The sequence below is a fragment of the Tupaia chinensis genome, unplaced genomic scaffold (assembly GCF_000334495.1).
Source record: "Tupaia chinensis unplaced genomic scaffold, TupChi_1.0 Scaffold140548_1, whole genome shotgun sequence".
In the NCBI taxonomy this organism is placed as follows: domain Eukaryota; kingdom Metazoa; phylum Chordata; class Mammalia; order Scandentia; family Tupaiidae; genus Tupaia; species Tupaia belangeri.
In genome coordinates this window covers 1,049,788-1,058,492 of record NW_006200423.1, presented here as the reverse complement: position 1 = coordinate 1,058,492, position 8,705 = coordinate 1,049,788, and the positions used below count along the sequence as shown (strand labels likewise).

The 8,705-nt window shown below is 37.1% G+C and overlaps 1 long non-coding RNA gene across 1 annotated transcript in view; it reads left to right on the top strand.

Annotated features, from left to right (window-relative positions):
* LOC102482621 (uncharacterized) overlaps nucleotides 1-8,705 on the top strand; it is a 234,343-nt gene that overhangs the window by 167,777 nt on the left and 57,861 nt on the right. The gene's annotated exons all lie outside the window — the stretch shown is intronic.

Here is an 8,705-nt window from a genome sequence, read left to right as displayed (position 1 = left end):
GGATGGCGGCTTGGCCGTTCCCCTTGGGGGGGTGGGGGGGTAATTTTTTTGCTTTCTGTCTCTCTGGCAAGCAAAAATCTCTCTCTCAAAAAAAAAGAAAAGAAAAAAATCCTCAATTTTTAAACTATTGTATTGATTTATTAGAAGAATACAAATAGTGTTGAGTAAGAGGGTTCTGTAACTATGGGAAAATGTTGTAGGAGTGTTGACGTCAGCATCATTAATATAAGGCATTGTTGAGTATAGTAAATAATCTTCAGCCATACATCCAGGGATTTATCCCTGTATTTTGTAAGTGATTTATTGATCCAGAGAATTATTAGTTATCTTCATACCTCATTTCCCTCCTGGATAAATGTGAAAAAATTATGGTCTCTGTCATGTTTTCTAAAATAGTGATATAAATGCTTTGTTGCTTTGTTCTTGCATTTTTCTTTTTTAACTTGAGTAAGGTTGCATTTTTTTTTCTTAAAGATTTATTTAATTTTATTTACTCATTCATTTATTTTAATTTGACCAGAGAGTGACAGAAAGAGAGAAAGTGAGAAAGCAAGCCACTAGGTCTGGGACTCAAACCGTGGTCGGCCATATGGGAGTGTCTAGCACCTTAACCACCATGCCATCTGCTGGTCCCCGGTTGCATTGTTTTTTTTTTAAAAAAGACTTATTTGGGAACCAGCAGTTAGCGTAATGGCTATGTCGCTGGACTCCCATGTAGTGGACCGCAGTTCACCTCCTGGACCCGGAGGCTTAAAACTCACGCCGGGCGCATGTGCGTGCATGCCCAAGATCCCGAGAGGAGAATGGAGGAGAAGGTTAGTGGCGTGATTATCCCCCCTGGGAGGTGATTTCTTGCTTTCTGTCTCTATGTCTCTCTCTGTCTGTCTGATGAGTGCATGCGCCCTATAGCGAAAACGTCTCAAAAAAAAAAAAAAGCTTTATTTTCATTCATTCACTGTTTTTACTGTTTTAATCCATCACTCTGAAGATTTACTTACTACTTTAAAACTTTTGAGCATTTTGAAATTTATTCGATGTAAATAGTACAAGTAGGGAAAAAAATTGTAACTGTCCCATGAGTATCAGTTTGCATTTAAAAAAAACTAATACTTGACTTCAGGCTGTAAAGCACCTAGTTGGTATAAGAGGGAAGAATTAGTGCCTTACTTTTAGCATGCAGATAGTGATACAACGAAATATCTCCTTAAGTCCTATATATTTATAGTCACTTTCTGTAGAAAGATTTGTTTAGAATACTTAGGTTAAAGTTTCATTCGTCTTATCTGAGCAAGGCGATTGCATACAGTTTTTTGGTACAAATTATTGTGGAAGAGCAGGCTGCCACCTTATTTTTATTTCTTTCCAGTACACAGTGGCAACTCGATGTCCATGTGATTATGACTTCACAGTCTTGGTTTGGTCCTTATGTAGGTCTACTGGGCCTACGGAAGAAACTTCCTGTCCTAAGACCTAAACCGAGCTATTGATGTCAACCAACTCTGTTCACATTTTAGGTCTGGGGAAGAAGACAGAGGAGGCAAAGAAAGAGGTTAGCACATAGTCTAGAATGGAAACCATATTCTTCATATAATCAGACAATTGCATAGAATGCCTCTTCACAAAATATGATTCATGAGTCTGTAAGAACACACTGCCAGTTTTAAAAGTATTTCTGATTTTATATTGAGGGTGAGATGCCCCATGCCAGAGGTTACAGTAGGTTAGTAACAACATGTGTAATACATGGGCTCTCAAAATTAGTTCACTATCAGAATCCCTTGGTGGCTCGTAAAACTCTAGCATTAGAAATTCTAGAGTATGGTGGCTGGCAGGAGGCCTGGTGGTTAAGGTGCTGGACTCCCACATGGCTGACCATGATTCGAGTCTGACCTGGCAGCCCACTTTCTCACTCTCCCTCTCTTCTCTCTCTGGTCAAATTGAATAATGATAATAATAAATCAAATTAAGTAAAGAGTACAAAAAAAAATTTAGAATATTTCCCAAAAATCCTAATTGTAAAATGTTTGGGACCAGCAGATGGAATAATGGTTATGTTGCTGGACTACCATGTAGTTGACTACAGTTCAAGTCCCAGACCCAGCAGCTTCAAACTCACACTGGGGATTATGTGTGCTCGAGAATGGAAGAGAAAGGACTGTGGTGTGATCATTACCCCTCGTGGGTGATTTCTTGCTTTCTGTCTCTCATCTTTCTCTCTCTGTCTCTCAGGCAAGTGCACATGCCCTATAGCAAAAATCTCTCTCTCTAACAAAAAGCCTTTACCATGGGAAGTACCATTGTAATGGTGAGAGACCAAAATCTATGTTTTCCAGCTCTCACTCTTCTCATCATTAAAGAGGAGGAAATGACACCTTTGCATCACTTCAAAATTGGATAAAATGTAATCTATCTGAAAAATTGTTTCTTGGGATAGCCACTATTTTAAAACCAATTATTTTGATTTAATCATCTCATTATCTATCTATCTATCTATCTATCTATCTATCTATCTGTCTATCTATCTATACATATATCATTATCATCCCATTATATATATATTTATCTTTATAGATAATATCAAACATTGAATTGTATACTATAAATATGTACAATTTTTATTTGTCAATTATATCTTTAAAAGGCCCAGAGTAAAACTAAATTTCAGTAATAAATATTATAATATAAAATGAATAACTTCAAGATTTGTAAAGTAGGAGTAAAATAGAATTTGGAAGCTGAGGGTTAGGCAATAGCATAGGAAATAAATCCGAACTTATGAGGACTGTGGGCACTAGATCAAGAACTAGGAGCTTGGGCCGCAGAGATTAGATGCTAGCGAAGGAGAATGGGCTCCCCAGTGACATGTGTGAAGTTCAACACTAGGTTACTATACGATGGCCCTTCTCAATTTAGGGGGTAGGAGAACCCAACAAAGAGCACATAATTATAGATTATGGGTGAGCACAGGGACTTCTGAACCATGGGGCTGAGGTGATATTACTGTTCTCCCTATTGGCTGCCCATTCTTTGGATACAAAGAAACTGATAAAAGACTAAGGCATTAGACATCCATTTCTCATTTGGAAAGAATGTGAAGAAACAAATATGTCTTACATGACAAATAAAAACATGATATCACATCTTTGTTAACTTACATAGAAAAAATTTCCCTCTCAATGCAAGGAATCAAAGAGTGGGCAGCTTTGGATCTGGATAGAGAAAGGCAAAGTCTTCCCTTGTGAGGAAACCACAACTGAGACTTAGAGGTGAGAAGACTTATCATTTCAGAGAGAAAGGTAGTCTACCAGCAGAGTAACCAGTAAAGTAGAAGTGAAGGTCATTTTCAATGATTGAAAATAAAACAATCAGAATGTCACTACTAGAATTTTACTACCTAGTTCAGATCATAGAATTATTATAGGTTAAAAACCAAAAACTTACAAATTTTTTCTTCTTCCTTTTTTTTCAAAAATTTTGATAGTGATGTTCTATTTTCTTTTGAGTTTTATAAAGTTGTTCATATGCTGTTTTTTTAAGAATAATTTTATTTTACTTAACTTATTTATTTATTTTAATTACACCAGAGAGGGCCAGAGTGAGAGAGAGAAAGAAGGAAAGTGAGAAAGCAAGCCACCAAGTCCAGGACTCGAACCACAGTTGGCCATGTGGGAGTCCAGTGCTCTTAACCACCATGCCACCTGCTGCCCTATTCATATGGTTTTAATATTGCTGTTGAATTATTTGTTTGCTTGTTTTATAGAGAGACTTTTGCTCTAGAGTACATGTGCTCACTGGAGAGAGAGAGTGAGACAGAGAGACAGAAAATGAGAAATCACCCCCCCCCAACCACCAGGGGGATGGCCTTGCTGTAATCCCTTCTTCTCCATTCTCCTCTTGGGATTTTGGCCATGCACACACACATGCCCAGCATGAGTTTTAAGCTGCCGGGTCCAGGACTCAAACCAAGATCAACTATGTGGGAATTCAGTGACATCACTACACCATCTTCTGGTCCTAATATTGCTATTGAATTATGTAAGTACAACAAAAGAAAGAACTGAACACCATTTCTTGTTTGAATGTCATTTACTAAAATGTTTAGCAATGTCATTTGATAGAACTAAAGATGATTTTTTTTTTTGCTGTTTGAATATTATTTACTCAAAATGTTTAGCAATGTCTTGTAAATATTTTGGTTGGGATGTTACCATTTAAAAGCCTTCGTAGAACTGAGACATCAGGAGACGTCTGACTTTTTATTATATCAAATATTAAGATGTTCTCATGTCCTACATTAAACACTATTTATGTATAAATAAATTACATGTTAATATAGTTAAATAATTGGCATAATGTATTATTTCATATGCAATGTATTAGTCAATTATTATAACTTTAGTTTTTTTCATAGTTTTGAGTCTGTGTGTATGTGTGTGTTTGTGTGTATATATATATGTATATGTGTGTATACATATATGTACATATTTGTATACACACACATATATATGTATGTATGTATGTATTATTTAGTTATTTATTTATCTATTTGCCTAAGAGTATGTGTGCTCACTAGAAAGAAGGAGACAGATCAGAAGCGCCCTCCTCCCACATACAATAGGGTGGGGTCATACTTCAATCCGTTTTCCTTCATTTTTCCATCCTGTTAAAAGTTTGAACATGCACATAGTCATGCTTCATGCGTTTTCAAGCCATTAGAGCTGAGATTTGAGCCTTGGTCAGCCATATGAGATCTGATTTCCAATGTGTACACTTAATCACTGTGCTACAAGGCCAGGCCCATACTTTACACACACACACACGTATATATACACCTGTATATATATACACACACACATACACATATATACTTTACACGCATATATATGTATATATATGTATATATATGCGTGTAAAGTGTATATAAATACACTCACACACACACACATAGTTTTAAAAATCCTGACAATCCCAGGATCCACTGCTTCTAAAGATTTATGGGGGACCAGCAGTTAGCGTAATGGCTATGTCGCTGGACTCCCACATAGTCGACCGCGGTTCAAGTCCTGGACCCAGTGGCTTAAAGTCATGTCAGGCGTGTGTGCGTGTGTGCCCAAGGCCCCAAGAGGAGAAAGGAGGAGGATTGCAGCGTGGCCATCCCCCCTGGGGGGTGATTTCTTGCTTTCTGTCTCTCTGTCTCTGTCTGTCTGGTGAGTGCACACGCCCTATAGCAAAAACCTCTCAAAAAAAAAAAAAAAAGATTTATGGGAAACTTATTGGCCTGGGAATGAAAGTATGAAAGTTAGTTTATATCTGCAGGCTAACGCTTCGTCTTAAGACTCATTACAAAAGAGTAAGAGAATGTTTATTTATCCAATATATTTCTCATTTTTCAAAATAATAAGATTTAGCAATTAGTTTCTCAGTTTGGCATATTTTATATTTATGTCTTCTGTCCTAACTTTTATTTTCCTTTTTTTTTTTAGCATCATTTCATCTTTAGGATCAGTCTAGGGACTTCTATTTAGTATTAATTTATAGATCAATTGTTCTGTTAAATTTAAACCACTTTGTTTAAAAACAAAACAAAACAAAAAAACCTTAGTTTACTAAACTTTTCCTAAACATTGTGAGTCAAGTTCTTATGCTGGTGCCAGCTGGCAGTAATCATGAGAATGTGTTACCATAGATTGTGTAGTAGTTGAGAATTTACTGTTCTTTGCCTATGTTCTGACCAAAAGAAAGGAACAGTTTTGAAGGTTAGTATATAGGCTTTTTTTTTTATTAAACTAACCTTCTCAGTGTTGACATCTTTGCATATTATTGATGCTAGCACTGAACTTACTTTTTGATGTAATAATATATCAATAGAAATAGAACACCTGCCATTTCATAGACTTGCCGATAAAATTCTGTTACAAATTAGCTAGTTCATTTTTTTCTGAGTATTTTCTAGAATAAAGAAAATGTATCTTGTAAAAGTAATAAAAGCCAATCCATATGTATATATATCCCATATACTTTTCCTTTTCAACTGGCAACTAAACCGTTTAAAATAAATTAGTGTTGAAAGACATAAGCACATCGGAGCCTGAGATCTGCCTTACTACAGTAACTGGAGTGGAGGTACAAAAGCAAAATTGTTCACAGGAAGTCAATTGTGAGAAAGCCACAGGGACAACCCATACCAGTAACACAGAGCACTTTCATGAAGTCACTGAAGGCAACAGTATTTTCTTTCTATTGTCAAATCAAATGAAATAATTTTAAAATGGAAGGAACGTAGAATGAGTAAGAAGGAGCTATAGTTTCAGTGTAATCCCTCTACAAAAGCTCATGTATAGGGGGATATGTGGTGGCACAGTGACAACACAACTGAACGCACATGGGGAAGGTCCTGGGTTTGTGTCCTGGGATTTCCCTGAGCGTGTTAGGCACACGTACCTACATGCCCATGGTCCTTCCTGGCTGAGTCCCACATAGCTGACTGTACTGTTTGAGTCCAGGACTCAGAGACTTTAAAAAACATGCTGGGCACATGTGGGTGTATGCTCAGAATCCCAAGAGGAGAGTCGAGGAGAAGGAATTGAGGAATGATGGCCATCTCCTCGGGAGGGGGTACTTTCTCACTTTTCCTCTCTCTCTCTCTCTCTCTTTCTCCAGTGAGGGAAGGCACTCAACAGCAAATTAAAAATAAAAGTTCTGGTCCCATCAACTTGAAAAATCAGGCTGGGCATGTGCAGGTGTGAGTGCATACCCTGACTCATGACAGGATGAAAAATGGAGAAAAAAGAATTGTGATATGACCAAGCCTGGTGAGGGTGGGTGATTTCTGACACCTACCCTCTGGCATTAAAACAAGACATTCAGGGACCAGCAGTTGGTGTAATGGCTATGTCTCTGGACTCCCATGTAGTCGACTGCGGTTCTCATCCCGGACCTGGTGGCTTAAAACTCACGCCGGGCGCGTGTGCATGCATGCCCAAGATCCCAAGAAGAAAACGCAAGAGAAGGGATTGCGGTGTGGCCATCTCCCCTGGGGGGTGATTTATTCATGTATTGAAGTTTTGTTGTATTGTGAGGATATTATAAGGAAATATAATCCAATTATGAGATAGAGACGTGGAAGCCCTGAAATGCAATTAGGATTGGATAAAGTTATTAGGACAAGGTCCTTTACATGAATAGTAGTGAGTTTATAAGGACAGGGAATGAGACCAGAACAGATGCACACAGATACATGGAAGCTCCTGCCTTCTGCCAGGGGATGACGCAAAAGAAGACCCTCAACAGATATGGCCCCAGGATCTTAGACCTTCAAATTGTGAGCAGAATAAATCCTGATTTTTATAAATTACCCAGACTTGGGTATTTCTGTTAGTACCTACAGAACAGACTAGAACAGGGTCCATAAGTAGCCTACATTTTATTATATATAATAGAGCCAATATTCTTTTCTTCTCTTTTTAAAAAATATTGCCAGAGAGTTCATGCACTAACTAGAGATAAGAGAAAGAAAAAGACAGATAGGGAGAGAGAAAGTGAGGAAGTACCCCTTGGGGGATAGCCATGCCACAATCCCTTCTGCTTCAATCTTCTTTCAGGATTTTGGGCATATGTATATACATGCCTGGCATGTTTTTCAAATCATCATGGTCTGTGATTGGAACCATGTAGTCGGCCATGTGGGGTCCAGCCACCCTAACCATTATGCCAACATCTGACGCTGATATTCTTCTTTAGAATTAAATTTTCTTTTTTGTAATCATTTTTTAATTATTATATTATTCTAAAAGGAAATAACCACCTGCTAAAATGTTACCTGTTTAAAAAAACTTAAAAATATATACTGTGGGCATTATTTATACAGTTGTATGAAGAGTTATTTCAAAATATTGTTCTATTATATAGCATTTAGGAGCAAGAGCACAGCAAAATTATCTGATGGTTTCTAAATGTGTAAAAAGATAATGTGATAAAACAAGCAAATATATCTCACCATAAGAATTGTTAGAAATTCTACAGCACATCTTTATTCTTAACAAGGAAAAATACAAATGAAAATTATAGAAATATACCATTTTAGCCATAGTTCATAATATATCATAATATATTTCTCTCTTTCTCCTTTCTTTCTTTTTTCTTTTTTTTTTTTTTTGGTTACATCTAAATACTTCTAAATAGGGACAAAACAACTCATTAGTTTTTGACCTAAGCGTGTATAGGAAAGCTTATTTTTCCAGTTGCTTTATTTCTTAGACAAAAAAAAGAGAAAGAAATTAAATAAGGAATGTAAAGAGAAGCAAAAACAAATACATTTGTGTGGTCTGACAGAGTAGCGTGATGAGGAGGTCTGTAGCAAGATCCCTGTGGACTTGAAAAACTACTGGAACTCCCAAAAAGAGCTTAGTCTAAGTCAAATAAAGATCTCTGCAAATGTAGAGGTCACAGTGAAGGGTCTCAGGGTATATTTGTTGAGTGTAATTGAATAGCTTACAGTATGTTTGAATATCTGGTTCATGTTAAGGAAACACACACACACACACACACACACACACACACACACACACAGAGCTAAAAAAGCCCGTAGTTCATGCTGCCCTTCCCAAATCTGTTACCATGGAAACCATACTGCACTCCCAAGCAAGTATGAGTGTTTCAGTCTCATGTATTTAGTGAAGTTCTTTTGGCCATTTTTAAGATGATGG